The 15483-nt window shown below is 33.4% G+C and overlaps 1 protein-coding gene across 1 annotated transcript in view; it reads right to left on the reverse strand.

The window, feature by feature from the left end:
- Positions 1–12779: 12779 nt before the first annotated feature.
- LOC148953498 (uncharacterized) overlaps positions 12780–15483 on the reverse strand; it is a 104128-nt gene continuing 101424 nt past the window's right edge. Inside the window, exon 4 of the transcript XR_016141719.1 lies at positions 12780–12963. The gene's annotated coding sequence lies outside the window, so the exon portion shown is untranslated. The remainder of the gene's footprint in view (positions 12964–15483) is intronic.

Genomic DNA, 15483 nt, shown 5'->3' on the forward strand with positions numbered 1-15483 from the left:
CCAAACACATCCAATCAAGATTTTGAGATAGCCATTTTGTTCAAAATATTTGATTTCCAGATAGAAAATATGTTTTTGAGGAGGACACTCCCCCGCAACCCTCGGGGCAAACGTTCTGAGTTATGCCCTGGGGGCATATAAGAACGATGTTGGCACAATGTATTAATTATTATTTTTTTCCTTTATAGCAAAGCACTTCGTATCGAAGAAGTTGTCGTAGAAACTTCGAAAACGGCCCATTCAATTGGAAATTGGAGAGGCTTGTTCCCTTTTTAACAGTCGAAAGTGATTGGAAGGCAACTAACACCCCTTCCACGCCCACCGTTTCCCGAAACACATCCAATAAAAATTTTGAGAAAGCCATTTTGTTCAGCGCAGCTGGTTTCCGAATAGAAACTATTTTTTTGAGCAGGGCACTCCCCCACAGCCGTCAGGGCAAGGGTTGTAAGTGATGCCCTGGGGGCATATAAGGTTTTTGTAGAAGGCGTTATCGTAGAAACTTAAAAAGAGGCTCATTCGATTGGAAATTCAAAGGGCTAGTGCCCTTTTTAATAGTCAAAAGTGATTGGAGGGCAACTAGCTCCCCCACCCTACGCCCATCATTTTCCCAAACACATCTCAAAATTTTGAGATAGCCTTTTTGTTCAGCGTAATTGATTTCCAAATAGAACATATGTTTTTGAGGAAGACACTGCCCCACAACCCTCAGGGCAAGGGTTTTAAGCTATGCCCTGGGGGCATATAAGATTTTTATAGAAGCAGTTGTCGTAGAAACTTCAGAAAAGGCTCATTCAATTGGAAATTCAAAGGCCTGGTGCTCTTTGTAATAGTCGAAAGTGATTGGAGGGCAACTCGCCCCCCCCCCACACGCCCATCATTCCCCCAAACACATCCCATCAAAATTTTGAGATAACCATTTTGTTCAACGTAGTTTTAAGTTCTGTAAGTTAGGTTTTTGAGGATGACAACTCCCTCACAGCCTTCAGGACAAGGGTTGTAAGTTATGTCCTGGGGGTATATTAAGTTTTTATAGAACGCGTTGGTGTAGAAACTTCAAAAATTGCTCATTTGATTAGAAATTGAAATGCCTAGTGCCTTTTTTAATATTCGAAAGTAACTGGAAGGCAACGAACACCCCTTCCACGCCCACCATTTCCCCAAACACATTCAATCAAAATTTTGAGATAGCCATTTTGTTCCACGCAGTTAAAATTCAGGAAATTATGCCTTTGAGCAGGACACTTCCCTCACAGTCTTCAGGGCAAGGGTTACAAGTTATGCCCTGGGGTCATTTAAGTTTTATTGAAATCTTTGTCGTATAAACTTGAAAAAGGGCTCATTCGATTCTAAATTCAAAGGTCTAGTTCCCTTTTAAATGTCGAAAGTGATTTGAGGGCAACTAGCCCCCCTCTCTCGCCCACTTTTCACCCGAACATATCCAATCAAAGTTTTTACATATCCATTTTGTTCAGTGTTGTGGATGTCCATATAGAAATTATGTTTTTGAGGAGGACACTCCCCCACTGCCCTCAGGGCAAGGGTTTTAAGTTATGACCTGGGGGCATATAAGGGGCATATACGTTGTCGTAGAAACTTCAAAAAGGGCTCATTCGATTGGAAATTGAATTTGCTATTGCCTTTTTTAATAGTCGACAGTGATTGGAAGGCAACTAACACCCTTTTCGCGCCTACCCTTCCCAAAACACATCCAATCAAAATTTTAGATAGCCATTTTGTTCCACGCAGTTTAAAGTTCAGAAAATTATTCCTTTGAGCAGGCCACTCCCCACACTGTCTTCAGGGCAAGGGTTATAAGTTATTCTCTGGGGGCATATAAGGTTTTTAATGAAATCTTTGTTTTAGAAACTTGAAAAAGGGTTCATTTGATTGGAAATTCAAAGGGATAGTGCCCTTTTTAATACTCGAAAATGATTGGAGGCAGTCTACGCTCTATCGCACGTCCAACTTTTCCCCAAACACATTAAATCAAAATTCTTAGAGAGCCAGTGTGTTCAACGCAGTGGGAAGGTCTGGAACTTAGTGGCATAAATAAGACAGCCCATCCCCCCCCACAACCCTCATGGTCAGAGTTGTAAGTTATGCCTGGGGAGCATGTAAGGTTTTTATAGAAAGCGATGTTGTAAAAACATAAAAAAGGGCTCATTCAATTGAAATTTGAAAGGCCTAGTGCCCTTTTAATCGTCGAAACTGATTGAAGGGCAACTAACCCCCCTCTCCCGCCCACAATTTCCCCAAACAGATCCAGTCAAAATTTTGAGATATCAATTTTGTTCTGGAAGATTTCTGGAAATTAGGTCTTTTAGAAAGATAACCCTTTTAGAATCCACAGTGGAAGGTTTTTTAGTTATATTCTGAGGGTATGTAAAGTTTATATATAAAGTCGTTCTAATAATTTCAAAAAAAGCTCAATTATTTGAAATTGAAATTAAGGTTTTAAATAGTTGAAACTGACTTGGGAGTAATTAACCCCCCTCTCACGCCCACCATTTACTGAAACACATTCAATCAAAGTCTAGAGATAGCCATTTTTTTTCAACACATATACCAACGTTTTTCTATAACAAGTTTCATCAAATTAGAACCAAAGTTTAAGCTTAAACTGTAAGTAAGGAATGGCTCGGCTCAATAGTAACGGAAACTCTAAGAAAAGGAATTTTGATATCAATAGATACATCAAAAGAATCAACTTAGTATGCCGATCCAACTATATAATATTTGTCAAGTTTAGCTTTACCCATTCAAAGCTACGAGCCTGGGAAAATTTGCCTGATTTTTTGAAATAGGGGAGAAATATTCACTAAAATTCGAAGAATCTTGATGAAAATCACACCATCAGATTCAGCGCACCTGGGAACGCTATTGTAGAAGTTTCAAGCTCTTTTATACAAAAATGTGGAATTTTGCTATTTTTTTCAGAATACATAGGCTATCACGGATGCGTGTTAATTTATTTTTTGTTGTTTCTTTTTCCCCAGGGGTGATCGTATTGAAATGATGGTGCTAGAAGATCGGGTATGAGCGTATTCGACCGGAAACGCCTCACTCTTTACGCTAAAGTTGTTATTGTTTAAAAAACAGAGTTGTGAGAAAGAGTCAAACTTTAGCATAAAGAGCGAGGCGTTGAGGAGGGGACATCCCTTTTTATATACGGAGTAATTTCTGTCAATAAGAATCTCCTAGATTTCAAACTGTCTAAATACTTTACCAACCCACCCCCCCTTTTATGCGCAAATATATAGCCCAAATTATATATATCCCATATATTCTGTTTCTTGTCTTTGTCTTGTCTCTCGCTAAGCTGAAAAAAACTAACGAAGAAACCGGTTTGCTCTCAAGTTTTACGCAGCATAAACTTAAATACGTTGCGTATAATACACAAGTACCAAAACTCTTTGCCCCAACGGAAATTAAAAATATTAAATTCAAATAAAATTCTCAAATTTGGAAAGCCTTATTTTCCACGTGTGGTATTTTCCGGGGAAGGTTTTTTTCCACGGGATGGTATTTTCCATGGGGGGTATTTTCCGGGAAGTATTTTCCGTGTGTGGGGGGGGGGGTAATCACCTGGGATGCAAACGCCGTCCACCTAATGTTTATAAGACTATGCTGTTTCATCAATGATTCTTTTGTGACAGAAATAGGGACTATGGGGATTTTTTTAGGGACCATTTTGGGGATTTTTGGAATTTTGAGACTTCGGGACCTTTATACGACCCCTGATATAGTTACCACTACATTATTAAACATAGATGCATTGTTAGGGCCCTGAGGTCCCAGGTACTTGATAAATGTCCTTTTCTTTGCTTCTTTAGTTAACTTAAATCATTCCCACTCTCCCTTTGACAACCTCTCTCCCCTTTTCCTTATACTTCATAATCTTTTGTTACTTCTTTTAGCAAAACAGTTTTAGTTTTCCCTTTTTTCTCGCAGACAGATTAATTAGCTTGGACAGTAGTTCACAGTTAAAAGATGACTCATCCATCTGAAATGTATTTTTGAACGCCAGGTTTGACTGAAATTTGATTGGGGGTGAGAGGGAAGATTAACTCAAACATTCTCGATTATGCGTAGCTTCACGTCACACCCTGTGAGGGACTTGATTGTCTGACCCTTGTCTGTCGCACCCCGGTTGATTATTACTTTTGTCTAGAGACAAAAAGTTTATAATCCCTTATTTTGTATCCTTTGATTTGATAAAAAGTAAGCTAATACTTTCTAATTTGACGTCTTTATTATTAACCTAGAGTGATATAGTTTACTGGATTACAGACAGATTTGGATTGCAGCGAGAGCCCTGTAATATGAGATATCTCTAAAAGAGGAAAGAAGATTTTTCAGATGATTGTTGAGTTTGATGCTCGTTGCCCTTAGCCTGGAGTCTTGGGCCAATTATTGTGGCACTTACATATCGCGGGAAGTACACGTTGCATTCCCTGCCATTTGTCAGAAACTAGCAAGGCTATACGGCGTTGAATCCTCGGACTGTGAGAATTGATTGTGGCGCCATATTACCAGAAGATTTGCCTTAGTGGTGTCAGGGAGGGACCTTGGTAACCCATTTCGTTTACGAAAATTCAGAGGAGAATAGGCCACGCGAGACAGTGGAGAACTCGGCTACTATACCTATTCTCTAATATAAGCCAGTAGTGGCATCAATTTGACTCCGACACCAACTGGCACCACCAGATTATTCTTATGGCGTTAGAGATCTCCAAATAGTCGTGGAGGAATAGACATTCTTCCAATACTGGTGGCAGCAAGACTAAGACCACTTCTTGGATAGCGGTAAAGAAAAGAACGCGCGTTTCTGATTATTTGGATTGATTTAGCATATATAGTAGACTATAAGACATTACACGGAAGACAGATTTAAATAAAATCCCGCGAATTGAAAGTTTGATGAGCCAGGCTTGACCTAAAAAGACGCATTGTATAAGCGAGGGTACCTGTGATGAAAGGGGCATCAGGCCTCGTTTAATGAAATAACATAAAACCACTACTACTACTAACAACTCGCCGCAGCACCAAGCAATCTGAGGCCAACACAGCTACCCTTGCTCCTCTTCCATCCTAATCTATTCAAAGCCTCCCTCTTTACACCTTCCCAGGAAGTTCCCATTTCCTTTAATTCTTTCTTTATGACATCCTCCCACCCCAACAGCGGACGACCTGCTTTCTGTTTAGCCCTAGACGGTTGGCCAAAAAGGAAAGTCTTCTGCAATCTGTCATCCTTCATCTGCAGAACATGCCCTAGCCATCTCAACCTTTCTTTCATTGTAGCCCTAAATGAAAGAAAGTTCAATTAAACTCTACGAAAACAGTAAAAGGAGTAAATATGAACATCTGAACTATCTTCGATTAACTTCCGATGACTATTTTCCGAACAGATGCAATGCATACATCTCAAACAGCTGGATAGGTAGGCTAATCCATTTCAATGAAATGTAAGTTCACAAACCTCTTGAAATATACTGGAAAAACAAAAACTCAGAAAGTTATCTTGTGACAGTTCTCTTGAAGCAATTTTTAAGGTTCAATCTTTAATTCACTTCTGGATCATTATACAAAATGAATATCCTGTTCTGTCAAAAAGGCAATTGAAGTTCTATTATCATTTTACACAAAATGTCTATGCGAGAAAGGATTTTCAACATATACTTATCTAAAAGATAAAAACAGAAACAGGTTAAATGCAAAACATGATCTAACACTGGAATTTTCAGATATTGAACCTAACGTTGAATTGCTTTGTTCTATCAAAAATCTACAAATATTTCACTAAAAGTATTTTTCAAATGTAAACCATAAAAACCAGTTGTTGAAATTTATATTGTTTTCAACTTTCATAGCCGTTATTTTAGTCTTATTAATGTTTTATGCAAGTGTTTCACGATTAATACAGGCCTGATCAATTATTCTGCAATATGACAAATATACATTCTATAAATTTAATCTTTTTTTTACCTGTCATCGACGACTACATAAAGAGAATCGTCAAATTTCCTCGGGCCTTTCTTTTGGTTCGTGAGGAAAAAAGGTTAGAAAACACTGTTCTATATCATGAAAGATAGTCTCAAAATGCTCTTTTTTCATTAAAAACAATTGGCTTCTTTATTTTGAATTTACAATCTAAGACTTCCCATTTTGCATCCTTTCCGGTTATGGTAATCCAAAATGGTCTGGGTCTCTACAACTAAGAAGGCCCCTCCGGAGACTTCAGAGTTCACTAGTGCTTCATTCAAAATGGCCGTAGAGAATTTGGGTTCCTGTGTGTGACCTTCCAGTGGTACAGTGTTTAATTTCAACCAGAAATTAAACTTGCCGGTTTAAAAATATATATATATATATATATCTTCCAGTTTAAAGATATATCTGTGAGAACTAAAGAAAATAAAAGAATATAAGCCTCCTCTGTAAAATGAAGTTCGTTGATCCTTACATGTGTTTGATCACTAGATCTTCGTGTCTCTTCATTAAAAAGAGCATATTAATCATCCAGTGAGAAAATGATATATCTGTGACAACTAAAGAACATAAAGTAATTTAAACCTACTCTGTACAATGAAGTTTCTTGATACTTACATTTTTTGATCACTAGATCTTCGTATCTCTTCATAAAAAAGAGCATATTAATCATCCAGTGAAAAGTTATATTAATTATTAATTATTCAGTAGAAATTAATATATCTGTGAAAACCAAAGAACATAAAAGAATTAAAGCCCACTCTGTAAAAGGAAGTTTGTTGATGCTTACATGTGTTCGATCACTAGATCTTCGTATCTCTTCATAAAAAAAGAGCATAATAATCATTCAGTGACAAATTAATATATCTGTGACAACCAAAGAACATAAAAAAATTTAATCCTACTCTGTAAAACGAAGTTTGTTGATGCTTACATGTGTTTGCTCACTAGATCTTCATATCTCTTCATAAAAAAAGAGCATAATAATCATCCAGTGACAAATTAATATATCTGTGACAACTAAAGAACATAAAAGAATTTAATCCTACTCTGTAAAACGAAGTTTAATGGTGCTTACATGTGTTTGATCACTAGATCTTCGTGTCTCTTCATTAAAAAGAGTATATTAATCATCCAGTGAGAAAGTAATATATCTTTGAGAACTAAATAACATAAAAGAATTTAATCCTCCTCTGCAAAATGAAGTTCGATGATCCTGACATGTATTTGATAACTAGATCTTCGTGTCTCTTCATTAAAAAGAGTATATTAATCATCCAGTGAGGAAGTAATATATCTTTGAGAAGTAAATAACAGAACAGAATATAATCCTCATCTGCAAAATGAATTTCGATGATACTTACATGTATTTGATCACTAGATCTTCGTACCTCTTCATAAAAAAGAGTATATTAATCATCCAGTGAGAAAATGATATATCTGTGAGAACTAAAGAACATAAAGTAATTTAAACCTACTCTGTACAATGAAGTTTCGTTGATACTTACATGTTTTTGATCACTAGATCTTCGTATCTCTTCATAAAAAAGAGCATATTAATCATCCAGTGAAAAGTTATATTAATTATTAATTATTCAGTAGAAATTAATATATCTGTGAAAACCAAAGAACATAAAAGAATTAAAGCCCACTCTGTAAAAGGAAGTTTGTTGATGCTTACATGTGTTCGATCACTAGATCTTCGTATCTCTTCATAAAAAAAAAAGAGTATAATAATCATTCAGTGACAAATTAATATATCTGTGACAACCAAAGAACATAAAAAAATTTAATCCTACTCTGTAAAACGAAGTTTGTTGATGCTTACATGTGTTTGCTCACTAGATCTTCATATCTCTTCATAAAAAAAGAGCATAATAATCATCCAGTGACAAATTAGTATATCTGTGACAACTAAAGAACATAAAAGAATTTAATACTACTATGTAAAACGAAGTTTAATGGTGCTTACATGTGTTTGATCACTAGATCTTCGTATCTCTTCATAAAAAAGAGCATATTAATCATCCAGTGAGAAATTAATATATCTGTGACAACCAAAGAACATAAAAGAATATAAGCCCACTCTGTAAAATGAAGTTCGTTGATCCTTACATGTGTTGGATCACTAGATCTTCGTATCTCTTCATTAAAAAGAGTATATTAATCATCCAGTGAGAAATTAATATATCTTTGAGAAGTAAAGAAAATAAAAGAATTTAATCCTACTCTGTAAAACGAAGTTTGTTGATGCTTACATGTGTTTGCTCTCTAGATCTTCGTATTAATTCATAAAAAAGAGCATATTAATCATCCAGTGGGAAACTAATATATCTGTGACTACTAAAGAACATACAAAATTTAATCCTACTCTATAAAACGAAGTTTGTTGATACTTACATGTGTTTGCTCACTAGATCTTCGTATCTCTTCATAAAAAAGAGCATATTAATCATCCAGTGATAAATTAATATATCTGTGACAACCAAAGAACATAAAAGAATTTAAGCCTAATCTGTGAAATGACGTTCGTTGATCCTTACATGTGTTTGATCACTAGATCTTCGTGTCTCTTCATTAAAAAGAGCATATTAATCATCCAGTGAGAAAATGATATATCTGTGACAACTAAAGAACATAAAGTAATTTAAACCTACTCTGTACAATGAAGTTTCTTGATACTTACATTTTTTGATCACTAGATCTTCGTATCTCTTCATAAAAAAGAGCATATTAATCATCCAGTGAAAAGTTATATTAATTATTCAGTAGAAATTAATATATCTGTGAAAACCAAAGAACATAAAAGATTTAAAGCCCACTCTGTAAAAGGAAGTTTGTTGATGCTTACATGTGTTCGATCACTAGATCTTCGTATCTCTTCATAAAAAAAGAGCATAGTAATCATTCAGTGACAAATTAATATATCTGTGACAACCAAAGAACATAAAAAATTTAATCCTACTCTGTAAAACGAAGTTTGTTGATGCTTACATGTGTTTGCTCACTAGATCTTCATATCTCTTCATAAAAAAGAGCATAATAATCATCCAGTGACAAATTAATATATCTGTGACAACTAAAGAACATAAAAGAATTTAATCCTACTCTGTAAAACGAAGTTTAATGGTGCTTACATGTGTTTGATCACTAGATCTTCGTGTCTCTTCATTAAAAAGAGTATATTAATCATCCAGTGAGAAAGTAATATATCTTTGAGAACTAAAGAAAATAAAAGAATATAATCCTCCTCTGTAAAATGAAGTTCGTTGATCCTTACATGTGTTGGATCACTAGATCTTCGTACCTCTTCATTAAAAAGAGTATATTAATCATCCAGTGAGGAAGTAATATATCTTCGAGAAGTAAAGAAAATAAAAGAATATAATCCTCCTCTGCAAAATGAATTTCGTTGATCCTTACATGTGTTGGATCACTAGATCTTCGTATCTCTTCATTAAAAAGAGTATATTAATCATCCAGTGAGAAATTAATATATCTGTGACAACTAAAGAACATAAAGTAATTTAAACCTACTCTGTACAATGAAGTTTCTTGATACTTACATTTTTTGATCACTAGATCTTCGTATCTCTTCATAAAAAAGAGCATATTAATCATCCAGTGAAAAGTTATATTAATTATTAATTATTCAGTAGAAATTAATATATCTGTGAAAACCAAAGAACATAAAAGAATTAAAGCCCACTCTGTAAAAGGAAGTTTGTTGATGCTTACATGTGTTCGATCACTAGATCTTCGTATCTCTTCATAAAAAAAGAGCATAATAATCATTCAGTGACAAATTAATATATCTGTGACAACCAAAGAACATAAAAAAATTTAATCCTACTCTGTAAAACGAAGTTTGTTGATGCTTACATGTGTTTGCTCACTAGATCTTCATATCTCTTCATAAAAAAAGAGCATAATAATCATCCAGTGACAAATTAATATATCTGTGACAACTAAAGAACATAAAAGAATTTAATCCTACTATGTAAAACGAAGTTTAATGGTCCTTACATGTATTTGATCACTAGATCTTCGTGTCTCTTCATAAAAAAGAGCATATTAATCATCCAGTGAGGAAGTAATATATCTTTGAGAAGTAAAGAACATAAAACAATTTAATCCTCCTCTGCAAAATGAAATTCGTTGATCCTTACATGTGTTGGATCACTAGATCTTCGTGTCTCTTCATAAAAAAGAGTATATTAATCATCCAGTGAGAAATTAATATATCTTTGAGAACTAAAGAACATAAAGTAATTTAAACCTACTCTGTACAATGAAGTTTCTTGATACTTACATTTTTTGATCACTAGATCTTCGTATCTCTTCATAAAAAAGAGCATATTAATCATCCAGTGAAAAGTTATATTAATTATTCAGTAGAAATTAATATATCTGTGAAAACCAAAGAACATAAAAGAATTAAAGCCCACTCTGTAAAAGGAAGTTTGTTGATGCTTACATGTGTTCGATCACTAGATCTTCGTATCTCTTCATAAAAAAAGAGCATAATAATCATTCAGTGACAAATTAATATATCTGTGACAACCAAAGAACATAAAAAAATTTAATCCTACTCTGTAAAACGAAGTTTGTTGATGCTTACATGTGTTTGCTCACTAGATCTTCATATCTCTTCATAAAAAAAGAGCATAATAATCATCCAGTGACAAATTAATATATCTGTGACAACTAAAGAACATAAAAGAATTTAATCCTACTCTGTAAAACGAAGTTTAATGGTGCTTACATGTGTTTGATCACTAGATCTTCGTGTCTCTTCATAAAAAAGAGCATATTAATCATCCAGTGAGAAATTAATATATCTTTGAGAAGTAAAGAAAATAAAAGAATATAAGCCTCCTCTGCAAAATGAAGTTCGTTGATCCTTACATGTATTGGATCACTAGATCTTCGTATCTCTTCATTAAAAAGAGTATATTAATCATCCAGTGAGAAATTAATATATCTTTGAGAAGTAAAGAAAATAAAAGAATATAAGCCTCCTCTGCAAAATGAAGTTCGATGATCCTTACATGTGTTTGATCACTAGATCTTCGTACCTCTTCATAAAAAAGAGTATATTAATCATCCAGTGAGAAAATGATATATCTTTGAGAACTAAAGAAAATAAAGTAATTTAAGCCTCCTCTGCAAAATGAAATTCGTTGATCCTTACATGTGTTTGATCACTAGATCTTCGTATCTCTTCATAAAAAAGAGCATATTAATCATCCAGTGAAAAGTTATATTAATTATTAATTATTCAGTAGAAATTAATATATCTGTGAAAACCAAAGAACATAAAAGAATTAAAGCCCACTCTGTAAAAGGAAGTTTGTTGATGCTTACATGTGTTCGATCACTAGATCTTCGTATCTCTTCATAAAAAAAGAGCATAATAATCATTCAGTGACAAATTAATATATCTGTGACAACCAAAGAACATAAAAAAATTTAATCCTACTCTGTAAAACGAAGTTTGTTGATGCTTACATGTGTTTGCTCACTAGATCTTCATATCTCTTCATAAAAAAAGAGCATAATAATCATCCAGTGACAAATTAATATATCTGTGACAACTAAAGAACATAAAAGAATTTAATCCTACTATGTAAAACGAAGTTTAATGGTGCTTACATGTGTTTGATCACTAGATCTTCGTATCTCTTCATAAAAAAGAGCATATTAATCATCCAGTGAGAAATTGATATATCTGTGACAACTAAAGAACATAAAAGAATTTAAACCCACTCTGTAAAATGAAATTCGTTGGTGCTAACATGTGTTTGATCACTAGAGCTTCATATCTGTTCATAAAAAAAGAGTATATTAATCATCTAGTGTGAAATTAATATGTCTGTGACAACTAAAGAACATAAAAGAATTTAATCCTACTCTGTAAAACGAAGTTTGTTGATGCTTACATGTGTTTGCTCACTAGATCTTCGTATTAATTCATAAAAAAGAGCATATTAATCATCCAGTGGGAAACTAATATATCTGTGACTACTAAAGAACATACAAAATTTAATCCTACTCTATAAAACGAAGTTTGTTGATACTTACATGTGTTTGCTCACTAGATCTTCGTATCTCTTCATAAAAAAGAGCATATTAATCATCCAGTGATAAATTAATATATCTGTGACAACCAAAGAACATAAAAGAATTTAAGCCTAATCTGTGAAATGACGTTCGTTGATGCTGACATGTGTTTGATCACTAGATCTTCGTATCTCTTCATAAAAAAATAGTATGTTAATCATCTAGTGGGAAGTTAATATATCTGTGAGAACTAAAGAACATAAAAGAATTTAAGCCCACTCTTTAAAATGAAGTTCATTGATGCTGACATGTGTTTGATCACTAGATCTTCGTATCTATTCAAAAAAAAGAGTATATTAATCATCGAGTGGGAAATTAATATAACTGTGACAACTAAAGAACATAAAAGAATTTAATCCTACTGTGTAAAACGAAGTTCGTTGATGCTTATATGTGTTTGCTCACTAGATCTTCGTATCTCTTCATAAAAAAGAGCATATTAATCATCCAGTGATAAATTAATATATCTGTGACAACCAAAGAACATAAAAGAATTGAAGCCTACTCTGTAAAATGAAGTTCGTTGATGCTGACATGTGTTTGATCACTAGAGCTTCGTATCTATTCAAAAAAAAGAGTATATTAATCATCGAGTGGGAAATTAATATAACTGTGACAACTAAAGAACATAAAAGAAATTTAATCCTACTCTGTAAAACGAAGTTTGTTGATGCTTATATTTGTTATATCACTACATCTTCGTGTCTCTTCATAAAAAAAGAATATATTAATCATCCAGCGGGAAATTAATATATGTTTGACAACCAAAGAACATAAAAGAATTTAGGCCCACTCTGTAAAATGAAGTTCGTTGATGCTGACATGTGTTTGATCACTAGATCTTCTTATCTCTCCCTAAAAAAATAGTATATTAATCATCCAGTGGGAAATTAATATATCTGTGACAACCAAAGAACATAAAAGAATTTAAGCCAAATCTGTAGAATGAAGTTCGTTGATGCTTACATGTTTTTGCTCACTAGATCTTTTTATCTCTTCATGAAAAAGAGCATATTAATCATCCAGTGAGAAATTAATATATCTGTGATAACCAAAGAACATAAGGGAATTTAATCCTACTCTTTAAAACGAAGTTTGTTGATGCTTACATGTGTTTGCTCACTAGATCTTCGTATCTCTTCATAAAAAAAGTGTATATTAATCATCCAGTGGGAAATAATATATAATATACATAGATATAATATACACAGATATACACAGATATAATATACACATATAATATACACAGATAATATATCTGTGACAACTAAAGAACATATAAGAATTTAAGCCTACTCTGTAAAATAAAGTTTGTTGATGCTTACATGTGTTCGTATCTCTTCATAAAAAAAGCATATTAATCATCCAGTGAGAAATTAATATATCTGTGACAACCAAAGAACGTAAAAGAATTTAAGCCTACTCTGTAAAATGACGTTTGTTGATGCTGACATGTGTTTGATCACTAGATCTTCGTACCCCTTCATAAAAATAGAGTATATTAATCATCCAGTGGGAAATTATTATATCTGTGAAAACCAAAGAACATAAAAGAATTTAATCCTACTCTGTAAAACGAAGTTTGTTGATGCTTACATGTGTTTGCTCACTAGGTCTTCGTATCTCTTCATAAAAAAGAGTATATGAATCATCCAGTGGGAAAGTAATATATCTGTGACAACCAGAGAACATAAAAGAATTTAATCCTACTGAGTAAAACGAAGTTCGTTGATGGTTATATGTGTTTGCTCACTAGATCTTCGTATCTCTTCATAAAAAAGAGCATATTAATCATCCAGTGGTAAATTAATATATCTGTGACAACCAAAGAACATAAAAGAATTGAAGCCTACTCTGTAAAATGAAGTTCGTTGATGCTGACATGTGTTTGATCACTAGAGCTTCGTATCTGTTCATAAAAAAAGAGTATATTAATCATCCAGTGGGAAATTAATATATCTGTGACAACTAAAGAACATAAAAGAATTTAATCCTACTCTGTAAAACGAAGTTTGTTGATGCTTACATGTGTTTGCTCACTAGATCTTCGTATCTCTTCATAAAAAAGAGCATATTAATCATCCAGTGAGAAATTATTATATCTCTGACAACCAAAGAACATAAAAGAATTTAATCCTAGTCTGTTAAACAAAGTTTGTTGATGTTTACATGTGTTTGCTCACTAGATCTTCGTTTTTTTTTCATAAAAAAAGAGTATATGAATCATCCAGTGGGAAAGTAATATATCTGTGACAACTAAAGGACATAAAAGAATTTAATCCTACTCTGTAAAACGAAATTTGTTGATGCTTACATGTTTTTGCTCACTAGATCTTTTTATCTCTTCATGAAAAAGAGCATATTAATCATCCAGTGAGAAATTAATATATCTGTGATAACCAAAGAACATAAGGGAATTTAATCCTACTCTTTAAAACGAAGTTTGTTGATGCTTACATGTGTTTGCTCACTAGATCTTCGTATCTCTTCATAAAAAAAGTATATTAATCATCCAGTGGGAAATAATATATAATATACATAGATATAATATACACAGATATACACAGATATAATATACACATATAATATACACAGATAATATATCTGTGACAACTAAAGAACATATAAGAATTTAAGCCTACTCTGTAAAATAAAGTTTGTTGATGCTTACATGTGTTCGTATCTCTTCATAAAAAAAAGCATATTAATCATCCAGTGAGAAATTAATATATCTGTGACAACCAAAGAACGTAAAAGAATTTAAGCCTACTCTGTAAAATGACGTTTGTTGATGCTGACATGTGTTTGATCACTAGATCTTCGTACCCCTTCATAAAAATAGAGTATATTAATCATCCAGTGGGAAATTATTATATCTGTGAAAACCAAAGAACATAAAAGAATTTAATCCTACTCTGTAAAACGAAGTTTGTTGATGCTTACATGTGTTTGCTCACTAGGTCTTCGTATCTCTTCATAAAAAAGAGTATATGAATCATCCAGTGGGAAAGTAATATATCTGTGACAACCAGAGAACATAAAAGAATTTAGACCCACTCTGTAAAATGAAGTTCGTTGATGCTGACATGTGTTTGATCACTAGATCTTCTTATCTCTTCCTAAAAAAGGTCTCGGTTCCAGAGGCTCATTCTCGGTTCGGTTCTAGAGATTCCAGAAAGGTCTCGGTTGTCCAGAGGCTCATCGCCTTCTTGCTAACGTACTTATGGACTCAGAGAGAAACAAGTCGCCTCTCTATATGTGTATATGTGTACTATTGATATTTCAAAATTGTTCGACAGCGACAACCACATGAAAGCAATGAATGCTCTACTATTGAGTGGTGTAAGTGCGAACATAGTGAATACATTGAAATTC

The sequence above is a fragment of the Artemia sp. Qi Xiang Cuo genome, chromosome 4, assembly GCF_049724085.1.
Source record: "Artemia sp. Qi Xiang Cuo chromosome 4, ASM4972408v1, whole genome shotgun sequence".
NCBI classification, from domain to species: Eukaryota; Metazoa; Arthropoda; class Branchiopoda; order Anostraca; family Artemiidae; genus Artemia; species Artemia sp. Qi Xiang Cuo.